At 36.1% G+C, this 16,799-nt stretch overlaps 1 long non-coding RNA gene across 7 annotated transcripts in view; it reads left to right on the top strand.

Moving 5' to 3' along the window:
• Positions 1-16,799, top strand: part of LOC137856148 (uncharacterized) — a 77,909-nt gene that overhangs the window by 40,147 nt on the left and 20,963 nt on the right. For 4 of the 7 annotated variants that reach the window (XR_011096232.1, XR_011096230.1, XR_011096227.1 and 1 more), the window contains exons 2-4: positions 4,100-4,211; positions 14,206-14,294; positions 14,403-14,547. This is a non-coding gene — a long non-coding RNA (uncharacterized lncRNA). Of the gene's footprint in view, positions 1-4,099; positions 4,212-14,205; positions 14,295-14,366; positions 14,548-16,799 lie in introns of all 7 variants that reach the window. The other 3 variants (XR_011096233.1, XR_011096229.1, XR_011096228.1) reach the window with 2 other exon arrangements.

The following is a 16,799-nucleotide window of genomic DNA, read 5'->3' as shown; positions in this document are numbered from 1 at the left end:
GTGTAGTTTTTCTTGCATGTTCCGAAGAGCAACAATTGGGCCATCCTACTACCATGCAACTCGGGTTTGCATGTATTCCGAAGCATCTACTAGCAAAATAACTGTTTAGGATTATTTAAAAAGTCACAGTAATATTACTGCCAAATTTGGAGGAACACAATAATTCTTGTCATCAACAATTACCATGTAATTAAATAATCAAAACATTAAAATGATCCAAGATGGAATGACTTGATCTTGTAATATGCTGGCAGTTGGATGCTACTATTTTGTCCTTTCTGGACTTCATCTGGAATAGTTTTGCCAATGCTGGTATTTTTTTAATAATATGCTTTGATATTTAGTGTTTGTAAAATGATTATGACTATATAATGTTCTGCTAAGAGGAACAAAGAGTCTCCGATGGGATTGATTCTGCTGAACAGCAATGGCAGGTGTTACTTTGCATTACAATAGAATCAGTAAAGACACCCCCTCCATTATGTCTGTCTGCAGTGCTACTGCAATTACTATCAGCATCGTTACTGGAATTCTTTAAGGTATGTGATTAGCAGTTACGGAGGCTGTTAAAATAACTATTGATTATTTCTAAAAGATTTAAACCTGAATGCAGCATATGGAATAGCTGTTTTGTTTCATCTGTTGTTTCCTATTCCTGTCTTTACCAAAGTGGTATTTTATTTTCCTCCACACTTTCTTTTCAGTTCTGAAGCTGTGAAAAAAAAAATTAAAATAAAATTACTTAGAGAGGAACATATTCTTTAAGATGCTAGACTGTTTTGTCAAAACCAACATGCTAATTGGAATCTCCCTCCTTCCCTTCGGTGCTTTCCTCCCTTTTCTGCCAATGACAGCAAAATTGCTCATCTGGATACCACATCCCTTTGAATTACGGCCTCCTTTGCTGTACTTTCAGCTCTTCCCTTTTTCTTTCTTCTTAATTTTGTGCACTCCTGTGGTTCCCCTCCCCATACATTAGAAAGGTTTTAAAGCTTCATTCTGTGCAGGAAAAGCTGCTCTGCATCCAACTACAGCTCTACCTACAGCACCAGCTCTACACCCCGTGATGTGTACCAGCACAGAGGCTTGTCCCCTTTTTCATCTCAGTTAGGTCTCCAATGGCTTCTGATGTAACACTCAGTTATCTCTTCAGTCTAGATGAAAATGTGAGTTTGTCCACTTGAAACTTCATGCTCACCTTCAGGATGAACTTTTGAAAGAGGTTTTCCTTTGCAACTCTCCTAATAGCACCACACAATGCTAAATCAAGAAGAGAATACCTTGTAAGTGGATCTGCAATAAGCTTTCAATTTTAGCCTTCATTTCATACAAGATAGGCTCAGATTATTCAGTTTTCATATACAATAAGGATTATTTCTGAAAGTTACCCTTTTTTGTCTTTCATATTCTTAGCAATTGTTTCTGTACTTTTCTCTCTTGCCATATTTTCACTATAATCAAACTACATTATCTGATTACCGATGCTTGCTTTCTTTGATAATGTTTGAAATGCAGGTATTTCTAAATCTAGGGGCATATATGCTGTAAAGAAGAAAGCTTTTGTCTTTAGTTTTCTAAAGAAAGATCTCATGCTGTATGCTGTATTAAGTAATATTGTCACTCCTTTTATTGTCAGTTCTTTTCTTTATATGTAAAAACCCTCCTCAGACCTGCTGCAGCTCTCAGGGCCAACCCACTTCCAGATTTATGTATTAAAATGTATTAACAGCACCCCGTTTTAATGAATGCAGTTCATATCCCTCCACAATAATGACTAAAGGCCCAACATTTTCAAATTAGTCCGTCCTCCTTTCAACTAAAGCACCTCTTTTTCCTGTTCATTTCAGTGAAAGATATTCAGTATCAAATAAATACCCATTTAAGCACTGATGTAAGTATTAATAGAAATGTAAGTAACAGAAATAACAAACCCCTTATCTTGGTTATTACACCAGTTCCTGAAGGTTCCCTGTACCATAGTGCAATGTGAAATCATTAGCTTTTCTCCACCACTAAAGTAAATCACAGCCTCTAATGATCATGGGATATTGTGCGAACTTCCAAGGAGATGACCAAAGTTATGTCTCTGAAGCAACAATGCGAATTTCCAAAAGCATGCTTTGAAAACCCACATACTTCATCTGTTCTCAATTCTGTTACATTGTAAAAGGTTAACTGTACAGATAATACCTACATGCCAACGATACTCAATCCAGAGTATTGCATTGTATTGTTTTTAAATTTTGTTTTATTGCTTTTACTTTCTTTGCTCCTAAACACTAATTCCATTCAATCATAAATTTGTTTAATATGTGATAGTATGAGTGTATCGGTGTCAGTGCTCCAAGCAAGGCTGAAAGTGAGAGACACTGACAGAAAGAGGGAGCCCTCCAGCCAAAAGAGTTTAAGTGTCATGAAGTGAAGGCCACTTTGGGAAATCATGATGGGCATTCATTGAAATTTGGGAAATGCCTGTGAGCACATTTATTTTCATAATAAATATGAATAAGTACATAACAAGTGAGCTCCCAACTTTGATCTGGTCTCCAAGCTGGATCATCCTTCATACTAAGATTCAGAGGAGAAAGGTGATTTGAGCAGTATGTAATGATCTGTCCTCGTATCTCAAAACAGATGTGAGTAAGGACAACTGTGGGGCTGAGCCACCATGTGAAAATAGATATGGAGGATAAAGGGTTGTTGTAACTTGCTATTGGTTAACATCAGGAAAAAGTCTCTGGACTTATGAGAAACTCAGACTCCCCAGTCCAGATCCACATCTTCATTACAGCATCTAAGGGCATTATAAAGAGCTTTGAAAATAATGGATTTGGCAGTAGGGGATGGACTTCTTGTTCAGTCCTGTGAAGTCTTGTCATCAGAATTAAATTGGTGCTATGTCAACTCTGTGGACCAAAACTAGTCAGCAATGAGTACCTGTGTGACCATCTGTTGAATATTACTAGAAAGTCTGACGTAATGGGATTGTAGTTCAAGATTAGGGCTCAAGAAATATATGGTAATTATGAGAAAATAATTACAGGTCTGCAATGGTAAGATAGGGTAAAAAAAAAATACCATGTCAATAAATATGAAGAGGAAAAAAAATACTGTTTTGGAATGGTAATGGGTATTGAATTGAGCTTTTAAAAAGCAAACTCTGCTAAATTTGGTCTTAAATTTTAGTTCTTGATTTAATGTTCTAGACTTAATAAATAAGGTCTTTGGAGCAAGTGATTTTTCTGAATATGGGGTACGTGATGTATTTGCAAACCTGTAATAAGGCTGTTTAGCCTTGTTATGTTATAAATAATACACAAATATTTGGTCCTGATAGCAAGGGTTATTTTTATTCCCCAGTATTTGTAACCCTGCCATTATAACAATTTGCTGTTATACTGGAACAGACAACGTGCAAATGTTCAAAAACCAGTTAATGAAAACTAAAATGCTAGAAGGAGTTTTATAGTCAATTTTGGAAATAGAGTAAAACTAAACAAAGACATAAGGACCAATTCTAGTATCTTCATCTCAGAGAACGGCACAGTGTCTAAATAATGCCAGTCAATTTGGTGTCCTGCTTTCTGCAATTAGGAGCTGCCATGCAAAAAGGACAGTTTAGGCACAAACCCTTGCATCTAGGAATAAGCATGCATTTTATTCTATTCATAATGGTGATAGTCTTCAGAATATTAATTGTCAAGCAGAGACTCAAAAGCCTTTATAGCAAATTCCAGCTTCTCTAAACAGACTCTATTAGTGTATTTCAGAAACATATCAGGAAAGCAGTTATATATGTGGAGCCTATAGGATTATTCTACTACTGCATATGCAGTGCTTTAGGCAACAGATCAAAAAGGAATGGCAGAGAGTAAGCATCCTCTTCTGTTAGAAATCTGATCCTTAAGATATGATGCAGAATTAAAGTATGTGACAAAAATGTTTCTTCATAACTGGCTTCCTATTCTTACTGCGTTACTGTAACTGCTTTATGTATAATTTATAATGTTGTGGCCATGTTGTGGCTGAGATCAAAATACTTGTAGGCACAAATGAAATGCCTAACTATTTTTCATGTAAACTTATTTCTGAATTGTAGGTATGAACATCATTTCACAGAAGTGCTGGGAGGTATGAGAGAGTGAAACACTGGAACAGCTTGCCCAAGAAACTGGAATCTCCTTCTTAAAGGATTTTCAAAATGTGGCCTGGTAAGATCCTGAGCAAACTGATTATCTGCTGAGTTCCTCATTTTGTGTTCAGAGATTGGACTAGATGCCCTCCAGAGCTCCAGCATCAGCTTTCCTATGATTCTCTTTGGTGCAGCAGAAGTGGAGTTTTAAAGCTAAGCTGACCACACATACATTCACGATGTCAGCGTTTGTATGTTTGCTGTGATGCTGGAGCTCAGAGAGAAGCACATCTTTTCAGTGCCCATATCTGCTACTCTTCAAGTTCTCTGCAGGAATATGTAAACACTGCATTTTGTTTTCCTTTGTATGGACAAAATCTGAGTGAGTTTTGAATTTTGAGGAATTAATAAGTACAAATAAGTTAATGATAATCTCTTTCAGCCACTACTCGTCTGCCTGTAGTTGTACAATATGAATAATTCCAAGTCGTGTCCCACTTAATTTGCCTGGATGTGATTTTGCGAGTATGTGCTGAATAGTGTCATTTTGCCACCTTTAGACATGCTTTTTTTTAATCTTTATTCCTTTTGTCTCTTTTTTTTTTTTTTTATGGAGACAGAACTGCTGAGATCCTATCTGTTTAGTCAAAGAGTGACCCATTAGCCAAGGACAGCACACATCATTAGAAAAGACAGATTTAGCCTGTATTGAAATCTCCAGTTGCCCAGTCTTCTGCTGTCTAACACCAGCTCTCTGCTGCCTGTCTGCTCCATAACCCAAATCTGAAGGTGTTAAAATGCTGCGTGCCACAGCTCATGCCTAAGTGATGACTAACACTTAAATGTGGGTGAGACCTGGTTTGGCTTGGAATGAATTTGTAAAGAACATGCACATATCTATCATTTAATTCAGAAACAAATTATTGATATATTCATTTAAGAAACAAAAGTTATGGCATTCCACTACTGGCTTTCTCTTATAAAAGAAAAGACTCAAATCTAGATTTCCCAAACTTAATGTTATCACCAAGCAGAGAATTGTCAGTGTTTGGGATAGATTCTCTATATGCAGAAGATAAATTGCACAAGGCTTATCAGCCTGGGGGAAAAAAAATAAAAAATAAAGAAGGGTATTTGAGTCTACAAAATTATGGCATTTATGGAAAAGGGGAAAAAATATCTCACTGTTTCTCATAATGCAAGAGAGGAGGAACTAATGAGGTGTTTGGGTACTAGTTAATTATTGACTCATACATTGACTATTGATTTATTATTTATTTATCAGAACAGATTCAGATAGAACCAAAATGACTGACTTTAGACTGAGACACTGATGTGCACGAGCTGACCACATCAAAGGTGTCACTTTGACTATCTGCTCCTTTCCCAGAATGCTGCTTGATTTTAGGCTGTCAAATTAGTTCCCAAACACCATTACTTTTTTTTTCCCTACCTCTGCATAAATGTTCAAGGTTGTTACCCAGCAGCCAAAGGTGTTGCTGCCTGACATTGGACTGCAGTTAGGATAAACAATAATGTTTTATGGTTAGCATAGTGGAGAATAAAATGTCAGCTTCAATTTCTGGAACATAAGCATCTACAAGCACTGTATCACCTCATCCATCTTGCCATTCGGAGTTATTTTTCATCCTCAGCAAAGTAATGAAAAGAGACAAGTTAAGGGAATCATGCAGTTGACAACAGATGCAGCATTTGCCTTTTTGAGGACTTCTTTGACTTAATGAGTATGTACAGGCATGGTATGGATATACTCTGATTCCCGTGTAAAGAAAAAAATAATTCTCACTACATAATATCACATAGAAAGGGTTTGTATTGTTGCAGTCCAAGACTATACAGAGAGAAGATCCACAAGAACAGAACCACCGCTTTTGGTTTGAAAGGCTGGAGGACCTAGAACAGCTTCACTTATTTGGCTAATCATTCAGTAAATAAATGGCAGCTATCCATAAACAATACACAGAACAAGCAGGCTCCAATACTCAGCAGAACTGTGTTGGTATTGTAGTGCTATCTCTTCGTAGGGAAATCAATAACTGCAGGATTATTTTCAGCTCATATAATGCAAGGGTTGCCAAGAATGCTGCAACTAAGTCTGCTTTGGTTTAAAAAGTTCTGTAAAAGAATAGAATTATTATTTTTTCTTCTTTTTATCCCTTCAAGATTGAGAAAAGAGTCAATACTGCTGCACGGGCAATTGTATTATAATGTGATTTATGTTGGAGGGACACAAGATGGTTGCAAAGCAGTTACAGTTTGAGAACCCGTTACAAGGAATGCTGTGCTCATTATCAGTGAGGTCTCATAGATCATTTCTGTAATTTATGGACTGTGAACTGTGTTAACTCATGGTTTTGCTACTCGCTGTAAAGAAGGGTGACAGTCCTGGGCTCAGGTTTGTTAAAAGTAGCTGTTTCTAAGCTACAGTGTGGGTTAGTTGTCTCTGGAAAGTAATAGCCTACAAGAATGTGGAACGAAATGTGTGCTTATTTCCATTTAGCTTCTGTGGATTTAAAGACTCCCTAGCAGAGTTCTATTCAGCGCTAGGGTTCACAGATAGGTTGAAATTTTTAAATGCTTAAATAAAGAAGGAGCAAAATATTGGAGAAAAGGAGATAGCAGATCAAGTGAAGACAAGTGTTTCACAGAAATCATGACCATGAAGGTGCATCTGATCCTTTAACCCAACTTTTCAGTGTTACAGGCTGCGTCACACTCAGACTGAAGACTTTAGGCCAGCATTCAAACTAGCTTTAAAATATATGCCATCAACAAAGACATAAATTTGTCATTACCTGAGATGTCTACAGTGTAAGAGGTTCTCCCAGGTAATATATATTCAACAGTTCTTCCATCTGCATACAAAGAATATTCCCCATATCTCCCTTAGTTTCATTGGAGGATCTGTTCTTCCTGACCAAAACTCTGTCTGATACTGTGTGTCTTAGCAGTGACTACTGGGCAGGATTTTTGTAGAGAATGATCTATTTCTCAGCCTGCAGCCTCTAGCCATTGTGTATCGCTGATAGAGTAGAGTAGGAGTACTCAAGGAGGCAATGAGGGGGAAAATAAACTTTTAAGTGAAAAGAGTGACTAGCAGAAGACCTGAGGCCTCAAATCAGAGTTTAATCATTGTTTTTATTCAAAGCTGCAAACATTATGACTGTACTAATGTCAATCCAAGCAATTATTTTCTTATATAGATCTATGAAGGAAGAGGAATGGAAGGACCTCAATTTATGAATTCTGAGACTGAAAGAATCACTTCAGATCCTTCCCAGCCCTTCTTTCACCCACCATAGGTCAAAGAATTTACACCAAAAGCTGGATCAGGAATATATTTTAGTAAGACAATTGATTTCATCTTGAAGATGATCAGCAATCATGAGTCTCTGTTTAGCAAAGGACTACTTTGAACATTCTCCCTAATAGGAAACTGCATGTATTTCCCAACTGAATTTGTCTAGCAGTAGATTATATCCAGTGAACCTGTTCTTAGTTGCCTCGTGCCCCACTTGCCAGAATTCATTTTGATTTTTGAGTTGTTGCAACACGTCATCACATCATCTTTCAAATTTGTCTTAAAGCAAGTTTTCAGTAAGGTGAGCTTAAATTTTATTTTCCAACTTGCATATCTTTTATTCCACTCTTTCTTTTTCACTTTTTTCTCTGCCTCTTTTATTTTTATAAGCTTTATATATATATATATATAAATTATAATTTTATAATTTATAAATTTTATACAAATATTTATTTTCTCTCTGTCTTATTTTTACAAGGAGACCCTTAACTAGCCCTAAGCATTCTAGGGTTTGAAACACAATACTTTATTTGAAACTTCATTAATTTGCAAGATCAGGTCGGGTTTCTTAACAAAATATTTAAAAATAATTCATCATGCCTATAATTTAAGAAATATTTTTCTTCATCATTCATAAAATTGCTACTAGGTAAAATACATTAAAAAAAATCTATTTGTGAGACATTTGTTTTCTTTGCAGCCTTAGAGTGTTTATCACCTCATGCCCACAGAATGAATAGAAAGCATATTACTGACCTTTGGACCAGTTCCTGGGTGACAATGCATTTGATATGTATAGAAATAACTGCATCTTCAAGTGGGGAACAAACAGATGAAGCATAGTAATTGTCACGACACCAATTCTATTTCCATATGAATGTCACTTGTAGTATAAACAGGGAGAAAATTTCAAAAAGATACTGGACAGAATTATTCCAATGAAAAGTTTTCTATAAAGAATCAGACACTTTTTTTTCTATTAAGAGATGACATTTACTGTAGAAAATGAATGTAGAAACTTAATTTGCCATCTTTGATAGTGCCTAAGTAGGCACTAACAATCTCCAAGATAGACTTGTCTACCAATACTTACCATTTTTTTCAGTTCACTCACCTCACTCAAAGACAATCACAGTGTTTCTGTAGCTTTTTTAAAGCCGTCTTCCAGAAAACAACATCAGTTTCAGCAATCTGCACTGTATCAGACATTGCAGTCCCATGTACATATCACTTTTACACCTTTTCTAGTAGTCTTTTATTCTTGGCAGAGAAATATTTGAAAAAGGTGTTGCAGACCTTCATAATATGACAATTTCTCTCTTTTATTGCAGCCCTGGGTAAGGAATGGAGCTTTAAGTTATAGTGCTGTTTGAGTTATCACTAAAACTAATGAATTTTGACCTCAGAGCTATGGATTTATTGAAACTCATTGCTGCCCCCCTCCTGTTGGAAAGGAGAAATGAAGCCGTTGGCTTAGACTTTCATTTGGGATTCATTTACTAGTCCTCATGTAAGTTAGCCTTGAAGATAGGGATTTGGAGAAAAATAGTCTTCTGTGGTAACAACATCAGCTAGATTGGCCAGGGCTACCTATGTTGGCTCTTTTAATAGCATCAGGATAAAAATTATACTGTTGTGGCTTATTTAAAGAGGGGTTGAGGAAGTGAGAGCTGGTATGGGAGACACAGCAGAGGTGAATTCAAAGAGAGCAAGCCTGTGAGTCACCACTGAATCACGAGGTGTCTCTCAAGAGGGCTCCAGATGGGTGAGCTTTGTGTAAAGGACAAAGACCTTCGGTCCTTTGCAAGATAGCTCCTAGCTCTTAGTGCAACACGTAAGCTTAGTGGACAAAAAGATTTTGGTTTCGCCCCTCTTTTGTTATCCTATAAACTGGCCTAATGTTCAGTTTAGGCCTGGTAGGATTATAGTAATTGGCCTCTGTGCTGAAGAATGTGGCAGTTTGCCATTTCAATCTGTGCTGTGTGTCTAAGCAATTCTTGTCTGCCCATCTGAGCAACTTTTCACCATATCTGAGCTGGGGAATAAGAAGGAAACAAAGATGCAAGAAAGGCAAGCTGAACAGAAATTTCAGCTCTTGAATAAAACTTCTTTCATGTGCTTAATTTCCCATCTTGTACAACTTTACTTGCTCAAGTGTAACAAAACTTGTATTTATTTATTCTTTGTATAAACTCCAGCAAAACATTGGAGACAGCTCTTGGAGAGAAAAATCCAGTGTTACATTTGTGTGCGCTTTGGAACATCTGGACACAATTCTCTTCCACCTCTTCAAGGACTGCTTTGTTTACCACATTGTTCATTGTTTTAGATAAGTACTTGGCTTCTAAAGTTGGCTCTTGCTGTGTTTGTTGCTTCTAAATAGAAAAAGACAGAAACACATTTTAGCCTTTTGGCTACTTGGTCGTATGCTCTGAATGCATTTGTGAGATGGAGCCTCCCAGAAAGGACAAAAATAGTTAAGTTGCCTTCAAGCACAAATAGCCTACAGCTTGGGGTATACTTGGTAGGCATTTCTTACACTCTTTTTCCTTCACCTAGTCTGTAAACAATTTCTCTCTCTTCTTTCACTTAGCTTCCAAAAAAAAAAAAAATCAAAAAAAAAAATCTTTCATTCTGAAGTATGAGCATGACAGAAAGGAGGAGTCTGAGGGATCTTACAAAACTTTGCTGAGAAAGTTAGATGCAGCATTCTAACATAAAAATACAATTATATATATATCTATTGTGAAGAATTGACCTTTATAAAAATGCTTATTTTTATTTCTCTCTTTACCTCTAGGTCTGTTACAGCATGTTGTCATCTTCATAAATTTCTAAAAGCTTAAGCCAAATCTTAGGTGACTATGAATTTTTGTGGGAGGGAGCTTTGTTGCAGAAAGTCATAGCTCTCCTTATTTCCGTGTAAGTTCAAGGCAATCATGACTAACTACATTCCGGTATGAATAGGGGATCTTTTTGGCCATCTTGCTGGTGGAGCCATCATTCTTCCAAAATTGTTCGTCTTTGCAACACTCTCCCAGTAATTTCTGTATCTAAGATGTACTAAAAGCAAGTTTTTATTACTACTTACCTTCTTGTGTGGACACTGAAGTAAGTCACACGTTGGTCTTAAATAACCAAATTATGAGAAAATTACATTGTCTCACTTTCAGAGCAATGGAAATTAAACAAAGAGGTCACAGATGAAATTAAAGTCATAGCCATCTTGAGCTAATTCAAAGATAATGTTTTCACTCAGCAAGCAGTTTCTTTGCTTATGTTCACTCTCAGTTTGTTCTTCATATATTTTTCATATGAATTCAAACCCTTCAAAGAACTGATTATTGTACACAACTTATTTTTTTTAATCAACTTGCAAATTGATTTGAAAAGTTATCCAGGTTGTGATAGCCATAAAGCAGGCTACATTGCTCCTTGTGTTCTCCTGAATGTATTGTGCTTGAGGCAAAAAGTTGCAGAAGCCAGGATGCCCTACTAGTTACATTCATTGTATGACAAGAGGTGATAGTGTAACCCCACATAAATATGGAATAGGTGCTGGTTCACTCATCTAAGCTCCTTAATTGAGCATGTTTCTAGGTGGGATTCCTTTGGAGCAAGGTGCTGGGGCAATTGGTGACATGTTTGGACTACTGAGTCTATGCAGCAAGCTGAATGACAGTACTACTACAAGGCTTTCTCATTTCAGAGGATTAGTTTATGTTGGACAAAGAGAGGCTCAAAAACTGGGTTAAGAATCTTTCTACATTTTGTACTTGGGTAAAGTGAATTGTGATCTTATTTCTGAAAGCTTTTTTTTTTTTTTTTTTAATGATGGGCTTTATGTCCTGCCCATACTTCAACATGGGCATTGTTGTAACTTTAAGAGCTAGTACATCTGCCTTAATGTAATTTTAATGTGATGCATTTAAGAAAAAAAGGCAGTTTCACAGGTGGCTGAGAAGTAATTAACATTTGGTTACTGAAAAAACTTGTGTTAATAGAAATTTGCTTAGAGGCATGCTGAAAAGTAAGCAGGACAAGCATCAAGGCTGGGTGTACTTCTTTGGGATATCATAGCACATGATGAGGCAATAAATGTGTTTTTTAATGTCTTACTTCTTATTTGATATTCATGTAATTTACTTTACAGCCTCCTATTTTACAGTACTTAATATCAAATCACACATCAATATACAGCAGCAAAATCTGAAAATGACATAATGAAGTACAAGCAGCTGTGAGATGCATCATGAACACAGCACAAAATGATGTGAAACAAATAATATTTTATAGTAGAATTATACAATTTGCTAGAGATATTTACCAGAAATACTTTCTCTGCATTGATTGTTTGCAACCCAAACACTTCATGGTATAAATAAAACTATATAACATAACATATTTTCTAAACCTGAGACCACCGTTAGGTACTTCTGGATTGTTTCATGGCAGATTTTACTTTGTGTGGTTGGTTTTAAACAAAAAGGGAGACAAAGTCCTGTCATAACTGCACTTGGAAGAATTACAGGGTGGAATAGTCAATGTTTTTCAGATTTTTTATTTTCTTTTCATTTTCCAGTGGGGGAAGTTTACTAAGATTCTTCCATCATTCAAAGCAAATCTATCCACCACCACCACCTCCTGTGGTGGAAAAAAAAAAAAAAAATCAGAACAGAGAAAGGAAAGAAGAATTTTAGCCAGGGCAATAATACCACAAGTTGACAACTGTATGTGTTGGGTGTTGAGTGAGAGTCATAGGGCTTTGGTATAGAATAGTAGTCTGTACGAAAAATGGTATTTTACTTAACCAGTAGTCTTGAAAAGATCGTCAGTCCTGACAACATTTATGATTACAGCTTATACAGTTCCATTTTTCTCTAGTTATGCTGCCATAAAACTTTCTTAATCAGTGGAAATCTCACATGTGACACTGCTGCCATAAATTTTTATAATGGTCAGTTAAATGAAGACACTCTCTTGAAGCACTTCTAGTGTGTTTAGAACTGATGACTGGTACAAAAATCTAAATGACAGTTTTATTTTCTGGGCAGAGCCATGTAAAGTTTGTAAATTACTAAAAGCCTGCTTTGTAATTCCCTTTAAATCTCCTGTTTTACATTTTGTTTTGAAAGAAATCTGCAATTACCTTAGCCCCCAACAGTAGTTTACTAAAATATTTTCCAACAGGTAAATTATTATGGGGTTTCTGAATGGAAGAACAATGAAAGAAAAAAAATAACAACAAAACATTTATTTTAGCAGAGGAAGAAAACACATTTTTGGAATAATGTGGCTAGCATTTTTTGAACATGCTATGTTATTGGAGATAAATTTATAGCACTTTACAGTCCAAGGGGATTCAGACTCATGCTGTTTTTTTATGGTTGTAGAACTCACTGGTTTGCTTCAGTGGTGACTATTTCTACCTGAAAATGGATGCATTTTTTCAGCTTCTTCTACCAGTATTAGCCTTTGTGTCCAGTAGCTATGACAAATGAAGAAATTACACCTCATCAAGATGAAGTACTGGTGAATTTTCTTCACAATGCAGACACTTCTCATTAAATCTATGTTTCCTGCTACTGCATTCTCTTTCTCCAACTATGGAAATAATGCAATGCATATAAAAACATCAGAAGATACGCAGCTGAAAACATAATCCCTTCCATTCATACTTCTAATTTGACTTTTTATTTCCTTCACAAGCAAAATTATATGTTGTCTGGGGAAAATATTGTTGAGATACTAGAAAGCAACCTAAATCTGAGAAGATCAAAAAACATGGCAAGCTTGTTTTCCTAAAGTCTATATTCATTCGTTTCTGAAGTATGGTTAACATGGTTCTTTTTAATCTTCAGGAGTTAAGTCATGCAAAACAATTTTGTGCTGTGGCATGGAAACATTTCCAAAGTGTTACATGGTTAGGAACAATATATTAAGTGTTTTCTATGACATAATTTTATAAAGACTACTAGTTAATTCCCAGTTCCTCAAAGTATCAAACTGTTACTTTATTCAGCTGATAATACTTGTCCAATTTTCAATGAAAATTCTGATAGAAGAAAAAGATGAATTGCTGAGTATTAGAGAAGCACATTCTCCTGCTTTTGGCAGTGGCTGCCAAACTGGAGAGCTGTCCCATCCCCTCAATTAGATTGGAGCTGTACTGATGCCTGATTGCTGCTAATTAAGCATTTAAAATGTTGGAGCTTCAGGCTACAAACAAAAGAAAACATCCAAGGTTCATTGTGCCTTAAAGATCCTATGGACAGATATTGCTAAATCCTTACATTATACATTCATATCAAACAATCTTCTGAAGAGCTGGCAGTCAGTATTTATATTTGCCCCATTATATCTTTGCAAATGAAATCCGAGGCACAAATAAGTAGTGCCTTGTAAATAAATAAAAGAACAACTTTGCTATTTAGATGTTTCATTTCAGTTATATTCCTACTTACGTATGCACAGCTAACAAATTAAAAGTCCATAGGCTACACCTTATTCAATGTATCTTTTAAATGTGGTAAGAAATAAATTTATTTGCAAATATAATAGTTATACCAGCACTCTCCCAAAATTCAACAGCAAATTATTGTTTCAATATCATATCTATAATAATAAAAATTCAACAACTCAAAATTCATGCCACATTCACTGTAACAACTGCTGGGAATTAAACACTCTCTATTTTATTAAAGCTGTTATTTAATTGCATACCAAGTCAGTTAATGATTTTCTCTTACAGCTTTACATGATGTGTTGAACAGGAAAGTGAAAAAGATTGAAATAGCTTCAGTGGGACATTAAGCACCTCAAAGAAGATAAGCACCAAAAGTAAGCCTCTGTTGTCTTTCCTATGATGAATAAAAGGCACTAGCTTAAGATGACTCGTTGGATCCCATCTAGGAGCCATATGTGGTATCATGGCTTTACAACTAACAGTGCAAAAGACCACTGAGGTGATGTAAGGCATTTGTGGAAGAGCCTGGTCATTACCCACAGTGCTGAGCACAGCCATCTCTTCTGAGGGCACCAGCAGAGACATCCTTGCTGTGTCTGGCACCTGGGACAGGCAACCAGCGTGGTGGTGAGTCTTCTCTACAACATGTGTCCTTAATTTCAGGGCAATCTATCAGCTTTGCACTAGGCCTCTCAGTCCTATTCTGTGTTGCTGTTTTATGAGCTTGATAAAGCTGCAAAAGGAAACTGTGGGAAGATTTAAATCACAGCTTGTAGTCAAGAATAGTTTGGTGAGATCAACTGTGATGAATTTGAGTATCTTAAAATCAGAAATAGCTTGTGATGTATGATAATACAAATATTCTGAACATGAGTGCATACTGTCGCTGTGTTAGATCATGGAGGAGGTGTAATATATCATACCTTTGCACATATTTAAACACATTTTTTGTTTAAAGCAAAAATTAGAAGAGCATCTCTGGCTGTACTTGTATCAGTACAAATGAAACAATCTGTAGTCTTTAACACGTATGGAAGCAGCCCTCTTAGGTGATTAATATTTTGATTATATATTATATAATCAAATATATAAATATATATAAAATATAAATATATAAATCAAAATATATATATTATAATATTTTGATTAATATATTGATTGTAATTAGTATTGTTTTCTATCAGCCTCTAATTTGGAGCACAGTGTGCCTAGTATCTTTTGCCTACAAATCTTGATTGTTCACTTAAGAAAGTGCCCATATAGGTCAGCCTTCATGTTGTTGCATTACTCTGCTCTGCTGCTCAAGCAACAGTGTGTAATCAGTTTTATTCTTAGATTTCTCCTGATAAAGTATGAGGAATACATAGGGGATGGCAAGTGCCTTCAAACATATCTCATCTGAAAGCAAGTGGCAGCCCATTGCACCTGTCCTAGTGCTTGCAATCCAAACGAATTCAGTGCTGGTGGCACCAGTGGGGACTGCTCTCTGCAGTGTCTGTGGATATATTCAGTATATATTCACTGTGCTTTTCAGGTCCCCTGGATGCCCAGCTAAGACGCTAAGAATCATCCCTGGATGATTGCCAGATGGGATATAGTTTGTTTCCTACAGATCAATACTCTGGGCTTGAGGGACTGCGCTGGTGGTTTCTTGCTTCTGCATGAGCATAATTAATTACATAGGTGAGCTCTGTGTTTAGACATCCTTTCATCCTTGATCTGCCTAACAGGCACTCTGCTAGGGATTATCTTCCCTCCTCACTGACTAATTTAACAACAGACTTTATCTGTGTCATTTGAGATAAAGATGAGAGACACAGTACTGTCTATTGGCACTCTGAGTTTTGTAGTGTTTTAAATAAGTGCCTTTCTAACGTAAACTCCATTATGAAAGATACAAAGGAAGCCCCCACTGCAAGTATTCTAATCAAAGGAGAACTCCCCTGGTGCTACTGAGGACAGAAATTGTGATGAGCTCTGTTCTGCTCTAAATTACTAATTGACTTTTTCTAAAGAACACCTACTAGGAATCTTGAAGTTTTATAGCAAATGCTAAACAGCAGCTGTTTTCTAATTGTTCTTCCCATTCTATACTCCACACAAATATCTTTTTGAATAATAAGCTGGAGACACTTCCAGTTAGAAACAGTGCAGATCAGAGAAAGCTATGTAAATCTAAGAGGATAGGTCTTAAGCCCATAGAAGACATGAAATTTATGGATGAGTTTTAATAATTCTCTCTTTAAAGTTCTTTTGCCTGTTAGTATTTCCATGGCTTGTATTATGGCATGAGAGACTAACATGCTCTTACCTATCTGCCTATTATGACACAGAGAAATAAATATTTACAGCATTAAATCCGAGTTTTATATAACTAAATCACTATGTTTTTACCGTGGTCTTTTCCAACCCTAATGATTCTATGATTCTGTGATTATTGTTAGAAAATCATCATTGATGATCATCTTGATAATTCAAGAAAATGACTAGTAACAGGATATTCTTCTAGACAAAATCAGACTCTTTATCCAAAATTTTCAAACGTATTACAGCCACTGTGTATAGGCAAGTATATGTATATGCCTCTTTGCCTACATCTGTAGTATCTTGCATTGTACTCAGCCAATTCAACGGCTTGTGTGGGCCAGCGTTAAAATTTGTACATAGTTCTTATCCCAGGGCAAACATCTTACATATGACTGATATTAAAATTTTTGTACTGCTCCAGAGTAGACTCCTTTTCTGTTAATACTGGCTAGGTATTCTACAAACATAAAGGTAGAAAAGGAGTCAAAAAATATTGGTGGGAGGGATACTTAAAAACAGAAGGTAGGAAACAAGAAACAGGTTACAGTTTTGAAGGTGTTCTCTCTGAATAT

Source organism: Anas acuta, chromosome 4, assembly GCF_963932015.1.
Source record: "Anas acuta chromosome 4, bAnaAcu1.1, whole genome shotgun sequence".
In the NCBI taxonomy this organism is placed as follows: domain Eukaryota; kingdom Metazoa; phylum Chordata; class Aves; order Anseriformes; family Anatidae; genus Anas; species Anas acuta.
This window is presented reverse-complemented; position numbering and strand designations above follow the sequence as displayed.